General features: G+C 44.3%; 1 pseudogene; it reads left to right on the plus strand.

Annotated features, from left to right (window-relative positions):
* The first annotated feature begins 211 nt into the window (after positions 1–211).
* Positions 212–8,796, plus strand: part of LOC119279403 — a 12,105-nt pseudogene continuing 3,520 nt past the window's right edge.

The following is an 8,796-nucleotide window of genomic DNA, read 5'->3' on the forward strand; positions in this document are numbered from 1 at the left end:
TCTCCCTCATTTGCTCCGATGGATCTGAGAAGTGTATGGAGTGGCACCATAGAGTAAGAGTTCAGTGACTGCAATCACACGAGAGGGATCGGGGGATGCACGCACGCAGGCACTCAACACTAATAACACACGTCACACACACAGGCTGGGCCGTGGCCGTGCAACCAGGCTGGTCCGGCCGCGGCGCACGCTGGGTCCGCCGCTGCGTGCAATGGAGGGACCTGACGCCAGTAGCAGCTTCCGTAGCGGAGCGCCCTGGAGGAACCCGACGGGAGAGGGAAGAGAGAGAGCAGCTACTCCTGCCGCCGTCGTCGTCTTTGGTTGCCTCCGATCTACCGCCGCCGCCACACAAGGTAATAGGGTTTCGCTCGGGGAGGGGAGAAGCTGGACGAGGGAAACAAAATATGTGCGGTTGAGCTGGCTTCAGCCCACGTAGAAAAATCTAAAGAAATGACGTTTTGCTGGGCTTGCCAGTCTATGGGCTGTGGTACGCCCGTCACATACGAAGTTATGACCCCTAAAAGAAAGTTATGAATAGCCGCAAGCCAGAACCATGTTGGCTTGCCGCTCCCCGCCGCGACGTGACGCCTGCTAGAACCCCGAATAGACGAACAGATCGATCATACACGCCCCAGGGAAGAAAAAACTAACCAGCTTGCCTTAAAAAAAAACTAACCAGCTAAGTGTTGTAGGCGTATATATACAATCCAGAGCCATAATAAATATTTTTAGTACAATATTATTTTACCCGGGTTCAAACTCCATATACCAACTTTTCCCCATTAACTTGTATATTCATTTTTTAAATAGCATCAGCTCACGAACGGATGGATTCAAGCTTTTTTGCCCGGACAGTGTCTATTTATATTCGATGGAACAAAATAAGTTTTTCCCGGCCATTATACCTATCTAATAGTAGATGGAACGCAATAATGCGGTGCTCAGTAGACTGAAAAACTAGGGTGGGTAGTGCCAACACTAGCATGCGGGTCGTACCGCTCAATAACTCTTGAACCAGTTATGGCAAGTCCTACCGGTAGACATTACAAGACAAACAAATTATTATCTTACATTCATAATTTTAATTCGGTGACTAGTAGGTTCATCATGGAAATTACCAAACCTTCATAGAAATTGGTAGCCATGTGCGCTCAAGTTCTGAAGCTGACTCGTGACGTCCATCGTCACCGACTTGTGGTAATCAGTGACGCCACCTGCGGAAACATCACACATCAGGTATTTCCATGACGTTGTCCATCTTTGTCACGAGGATTTTCGTCATAGTATGTCAGTTTTCTTGTAGTGTATGATCCGACCCTTGGCCCTACCGCCATATACAGCGGCGGTAAGATTAATAGGCTACTTTCCATGATGAACCTAGGTAGACTGTGATCCAAGCTCGCTTGCGGCTACTAATGCGGCAGTAGTCTACTACCAAAGAAGGCGGCCTTAACCTTCAAACCTTACAACTAGAAGGATAACAAATAATTAATATTTATTATTTTCTAGACTTGAAAGTTATCAAATAGCCACAAGTACCCACTCAAAATCGTTGTCTTTAGGGCGAACTTGAAATTTCACATAGGGATTTCCTACCTCAACTATTTGCGCATGTAAGGAATGCTTCTTAAGAGCATCTACAACCGGACTGAGCAAATTCGACCTCTAAACGTCTATGGGCGCATTTGGACGTGTCCACGGACATCACTGGCCAGCCCCTCAAATGTTCTCCCTTGCAACCAAAACCCACACTTTAAAGTATGAAATCCATGTAAACACATGCACGTCGATCACTTGATATTACAAATACCCGAAACAATGAATACTGTTCGCAAATAAAATTTATTTGTACATCAAAATACACAGCTAAAACATAAAATGTATTCAAAGTGTACAATTCATACAAAATTCAGTGATTTTCAGTGTGGATTCACATATGCTTCGCAAGATCATTGATAAGTTGCACATGCACCTGTTGATCTTGAAGTTATCGATGCATCTCTACAAAGTTCATATCAGCCTATGCATCTTGTTCAGGAGGCGGACCTGTACTTCGCGCTTATAAAAATCATGCATGTGGGGTGCCCATTCGCGCCCATCCTCCACAACATGTTATCAGCTACCACAATGTCTTCGATTTTCACATCATCGCAGCTCTACGGACAATATTCAAACAAGCTTGGAGCACTTCAAATGCCCTCTTCACATCTTTCCCAACATATTTTTGCATTTGTGCAAAGATAAATTGTTTGTTACCTCGAGACTCAGATACTACCTTGCAAGGGTATCTATACTCCGTAACAATGATTTTGGGTCCCAGTCAAGTACGTCAAGAAAGCCAAGTCTACAATGACCAAAGTCTTTTTATTAACACAATACAGACGCGGACAGTCATACATACACATATATTCAGCACACATGCACACCCAACCTCTATGAGCATCTCTGAAAAAGTGAGCCGACATATTATCTTGAGATTGACAAAGTCGCCATAGATGCCTCTGTAGTCGACGAGAATATCTCCTCCCACCTGAACGACCATCGCCGAAAAGTCTGAAATAAATCAAAAAATTTGAACACAAACGTTAAGTCTAGGACTTGAACCCTGATGGACTTGTTTCCACCACAAAAACCTCTGAGCTAGACTCAGTTCGAAAGTCCTTTTTTAGCGGTCATCATGTACTGCGACCAAAGTCAACACAACGGAAATGGGTCACTGCGTCATGTTCAGTCAAAGCGGCGATGGATCTTAGCGCGACGACATTTTTTCTATAGCACTGGATCTGGCCCCTTATTTCAAAATTCAAGGGCCGTGATTTGCTCAAAGGTAGCACTTTCTCCTCCTCTCCGACGCATCGATCCCTCGCATGCTCCTGTGCATTTTCCTCATTTCCCTTCTAGTCCAGTAGCAGTAGTGATGCTGCTTAATTAGTCATGTCTGTGGGGTCGGAGGTTGTTTTGACACACTGCATTGCTACTGAGGCGCCTAACCATCTACCACCGCTTGCCTTGGGAGAATAGTATGCTTATGGAGTTCTATTTTTTGTGTTGCTACGAATGTCTTGATTTGTCAGATGCTATGTATTGTTTGTTTTATTGCATTTAATAATTAGAAACATGGGCGTTGGATTAGTAGTGATGACCAAGCAATTTGATCCAGTAATTACGAGATCTCATACGTAGTCTCCCTACTGAAATATTTTTTTGACCATGCTCCCTACTGAAATTTGGATGAGCATTTGGGTTCAAACTAAATTCAGACGAACAGTGTTTTTATCTTAACAAATAAGGTTGTAAATCTGGCATCTTTTGATGATGGGACTCGATTCTGTTTACCACCAAATTTGCAGTATAGTCACTCAAGTACTCTAAACTGATACTTCAAGAGTTTCACTTCGTAACTGTGTCCATAAATGCATTAAATCAGTTCCTTTGGCCTTCAAGGTTCTTATGCATTGCATACATCTTTCCGTTTTTCTCTCGGTTTTCAATATTGTTAATTTGGCTATTTATTTCTGTAATGTGATGGTGTTTATGTGGGGAAAGGTATTGTAAACAGTTTTACCCGGGGGAACGGCGACCCATCGGCGATTTTTTCTTACAACAAGGATGGAGTTGATGTGTTGTATAGTGCAGCATGGGGAGGCCATCTGGAGGTTTGTAAGTATTTGGTGGAGGATCTTGGGGGAGATGTGAATGCTCCTGGAATTGGAACTGTAGCTCTAGGTCTTTCTCTATCTTTTCTTCATTTTTGGTTTGAAATCGGTGACTGCCATGCCATTGTTTTCCAGTAGGAGACCAAGATTGTGTTGATGATGTGTTGTTCTTACAGGTACGACTCCGTTTATGATGGCAGCTCAGTCTGGCGATGTTCCCACTGTCAAGTATCTTCTTGATCATGGTGGTGATCTAATGAAAGCAGACCACAAGGGACGCACAGTTCTCCACCATGCTGTGTCGGCAGGTTCTTCCCTTGATACGTGCATACACACATGATTTCTCCAAGTTGGCCATTTTATTAGTTCTTATTATTTACTCTATTACACTTGGTTTGTGCATTGTTGTGGCCAAACATTACTTACGGAATCATCTCGTTCACCACAGGATCCTGCAAGGTAACAGAGTTCCTCCTTTCAAAAGGGGTGCCAGTCGACATAGACTGTGGCCGTGGACCACCACTCTTCATGGCTGCTACAAATGAGCAGGATAAGGCACTGAAGATTTTATTGGACCACCACGCAAATGTATATAGCCTCCATATTTCCATTTCTCTTGATTCAGAGTTAATTTGGACAGGTAGTTTTTAGTCTGGCAACTAGTTAAATGACGTGGACAAATATGTCTTAACCTGGGGGTGTTTTGGTTGCTTAGAGTAACACATACTTATATATTACAAATCTGTTTTTAGGTTAATGAAATTCAGTAGAGGTCATGAAGTTTGATTGATTTGATGGAGCAACCCATTCCAATCCTTGAACCAAACAAGCATGTTAGGTCAGGATTGGGATTGGATAGTCCATTTACCATTTCATCCCTCGAACCACCAAACACACCAGTAAATTATACGATGACATGCTTTTTATATTAGGATATCCTTGGTCATCTCAAAATAAACACCTGACTCTATCATGCCACCTGTGTTTCTTAATACAAAATACAATACCCTGCTTTCAGCCTAACATCATTATCAGCGGTGCTATTACTCCCCTTCTGGGTGCTCTTATTACAGTTCATTGAAGTGCACGAAGCTACTCATTAAGGTGAGTATTCTCTTGATTATTAATCATAGCTATGTGTTGGTTTTCCCTACTCTACCTTTCTGTCATTGCTGCCATGCTTATATGCAGATGTGCATGGAGATAACACTATGAACATTCTATTGCATAATCATTTTTACAGGCTGGTGCCGATGTTAATCTCAAGGCTTCCATTATGACACTTTTGGTGTTTGCTACGTTGCAAGGAGGTTATACCAACTTCATTAAGTTTCTGTTGAAGGCTGGAGCTGATCCTAATATTCCCGATGATATATGTTTCGTATATTTTTTGTATATTTTGCCGACCTGGTATGCAGAATTTCACCATATACTATCAAATCTTCTGGTGATGCTATTAATTCAAAGGAGCCATTTAGCAGCGAGTTTGGGCTGCTTTGTGCCATTGACTAGGTGGGAAATTGGCGCTTGTGCATAGTATTCTAACAGTCTTTATCATTAAAAAAGACCTATGCAGGCCACTTAGATATTATTTCACCTTACGGTAATCAAACAGTCATGGTAGGGTTACCTCATTTCACATCCACCATTGGGATACAGCCCAATTCTCAGCGGTCTATATCAATAGACCTATTATTTTTCTATTGATCATCAATTGTTGATTTTCTATTGAAGGAACATGCCTACTTTTTTGGTTTGTAGCGGCAGTATGGGAGTATCTAGCGTAACCAGGAGTATGTAGCGGTATTATGGGAGTATATACGACCACCTAGGTAGTATTACATAGTTACATACTAATTTTTGGTGGTATGTGCAATTTTTTCACATATTCCCTTTTCATATACAAATATCAAGGTATTTCAAAAATATGGAAAAACTATGGCTCACATGCAAAAAAATTCACGTAGTTTGCTTTGGAGTATCTTAGAAATATTGTATCAAAACACTCAAAATGATAAAGTAGTGTAATCTATACTGCCCCATGATAGTATAAGAGACCTAGGTGTAGCTACAGCCAGGAGTAAGACCAATTTTTGCTCTAAAACCGTTGCTTGTATCCAGTAAGTACCCAACATTTATCAATTTTTCTCCTTGAAAGAAGGTCATATCATTGCCTAACTTAACAGTTGATGAGATACTGAGATCTCATTATTGTGAAAAATTGTAGGATGATAATATTGTTGTATTGTATGCTGACCCTCATATGGGGTATATATAGAATACACGAGGGGGTAGAGGCTTGGAGTACAAGATAAGTAATACATGGTTTAAACCTATTCGATCTACTCCTTATCTCTATCTTTAAACCCAAACTATATTCTAACATTCCCCCTCAGTCGTAGCGGGAGTGAAACGGACGTTTGCGACTGGATTTGAAGTATCGTGCTCGCGTCGTCTTCTCCGCTTCACCATCATCACCTGCATCTCTGATGGGCCGACACCTGGTGCGGTGACTGCGTCCCCTTCCGGTGCCTTCCTTGTCTCTCCTCTATTCCCTCCCGCAGTCACAGCGGGAGTGGCGTGAACGCTGGTGATGACGCGGACGCTGTTGACTGGAGATGTTGCCGATGTGTTGCTGTAGACGTAGCCATTAATGTCGAGGTAGCCGATCATGATGATGTAGCCGTGGTCGAGGTAGTCATGGATGACGAAGCCGCACAAAGCCGGAGGCGCAAAAAAATGCGCTGTGACGGAGCTGCAGACGTGGACGATGCACCTTGCGAGTGTCAGAGGGTGCCGTCGGCAATGAGTCCACCGATTTTGCCAAGGCCGGAGGAAGCCCATCGAGCACACATCGGTTTTGCCAGAACCGTGTGGCCGTGTAGGGTCGTCACTATAGTGACGCCGTGTCGATGCAGTCATGCTGTCGTGGACGACGCGGAAGATGCCGTCGTCGTGACGCAGTCATTGCCGTCGTCGAGGTCGAGCCTTGCAGAAAAGTCTATCAGAGGACGCTAGGTGTCTATCTTGTGGACGAGGCGACGGCGGTATGTTGACGATGATGTTGGTGAAGACCATGTTGATGGAGACCTTGGCGATGAAGTGTCGGCTATGGCGTTGCAACAGCATGTCGACGATGATGTCGCTTGAAGGCGTCCCTCGCGGCGACCAAGTATCGATGCTGTGTCGCGCCCGAAGAAGTCAATGAAGATTGCATCTTGTTCCACACCGGCCTGGCGTGTGGATGGTGCATGTTGAGATCGCTTCTCATAGACGTGCTCCATGAAGTATATTGGCTTGTAGACTGGCGTAGTCGTAAAGCTTGATGTTGATGTTCGACCTGATGTAAAGGTGTAGGTGCAGATCGCTCGGTGAAGATGCAGATCGGTGGCTCGAAGGTGGACGGCGTGCGAGGCGCAGGAGGTGGATGGAACGGCTTGGTGAAGATCTCGTCCGTGTGTGTGCCTCGAAGTGGCCTGCGGGCCCTCCCAATGTCCCGCGCTGCAAGCCGGCTTGCTGAAGGTGTCGACGTGCGGTGAAGGTGTGGACGCCGCGTGCAAGACCCTCCTGTGATCGAGGCACTGGTGCGTCATGTTGGTCGCCTGGTCCATGTGGTCTCGAGATGACATGGAACTTGAAGAACCTAGCTCGTGTTGCCGTGTGCATAGGGTATGCACGCATGGATGCATGTCTGTACGGAGCTACACCAAACTCCGTACGACCGCTGCTTGTACGCGCGGATGGAGGCGGACCTGTGTTGCGCCGTTGGATCTCCAGTTTACCAGCTCGTTCGGAGACGCCCGCCGTGGACGCTCCGCGTATTGCCCAGGAGGTCGCCGAGTGTGCGCTGGTGGCTGGCTCGTTTTGGAGGAACCGCGCCACCGCCTGAGCCCAGGATTTGTTGGATAAGCCGGCTTGTTCGGAAGACCCCCGCTGCTGCCATGTACGTGCGCGCAAAGAAGCTGGCTTGATGGCGGTGCGTAACCGCCGGCAGGGATCAGGTTGGATCTCCGACTCGGAGCAGCTGCGTAGCTCTCGCCGTATCGTCGGTGCCACCGTACGAGGGATTTTCACCGGAAGTCGAGGGTCCTGTGATTTATCTGGTGGCTAAGAAAAAATCAATCTACTGTAATTTCGAAAACTGAAGTTGGTTTAATATATGGAATTGATCTAATCTAGAGAATGATCTAATCTATAGAACCGATCCAATCTTTAATTGAATCGGGTGCCGCGCCCCCGAGGAGAGGAGATTGATCTCCCCGGGGGCGGCGCGCTGCGGAAGTGGTGGATGTGACCTAGGATCGGCGTCGTGAGACTAACCGCTCTAATATCATGTAAAAATTTGTAGGATGATAATATTGTTGTATTGTATGTTGACCCTCACATGGGGTATATATAGAATACACGAGGGGTAGAGGCTTGGAGTACAAGATAAGTAATACATGGTTTAAACCTATTCGATCTACTCCTTATCTTTATCTTTAAACACAAACTATATTCTAACAATTATGTACCATCCTGGTAGTCAATACACATTAAAATAATTTGACTTTACTTAGCTTACTTTTGTTCTCCATCAGGTTGGTATTCTGTTTTCCTTCTTTTACTCTAAGAACCTGTTTTATATCAATGCTACCATCAGCCAAGGGACCAACTAAAAAATTTCATGTCGACAGCTACTTCTCATTGTCTTCTTTTTTATCTTTATATTTCATAGGGACTCAAGTGTGATGCCACTAAAAACTCTTGTGGTGTCCGAGTCTCAACTTTTGCTGAAATGCCTCTCTTTGAAACCTTATATGTTGGCAGTTTGAATTTCTTAGCAATTTATAAATGCTTTCCGGGTAAATCCTAATTGAAACATTTGATAAAAATATTACGTAGATCCTGGTTCCTTCCCGATGTTATATTTATCTGCATCTAGTGTACATTACCCAATGTTCACGTTCCTTTGCTATTTATTTTTTTGGAAAAGGAGGAAATCCCCCGGCCTCTGCATCAGAATAATGCATGCGGCCATTTTATTAATACGAAGATGTTACTTTGCTATATACTATATTCTAAACAGTTGATGGAATACTGAGATATCAGTATGTACCATTCTGGGTAGCAGCATTTCTCCAATGACTCATGCTATAAA

Source organism: Triticum dicoccoides, chromosome 3B (genome assembly GCF_002162155.2).
Source record: "Triticum dicoccoides isolate Atlit2015 ecotype Zavitan chromosome 3B, WEW_v2.0, whole genome shotgun sequence".
Taxonomy (NCBI): Eukaryota; Viridiplantae; Streptophyta; class Magnoliopsida; order Poales; family Poaceae; genus Triticum; species Triticum dicoccoides.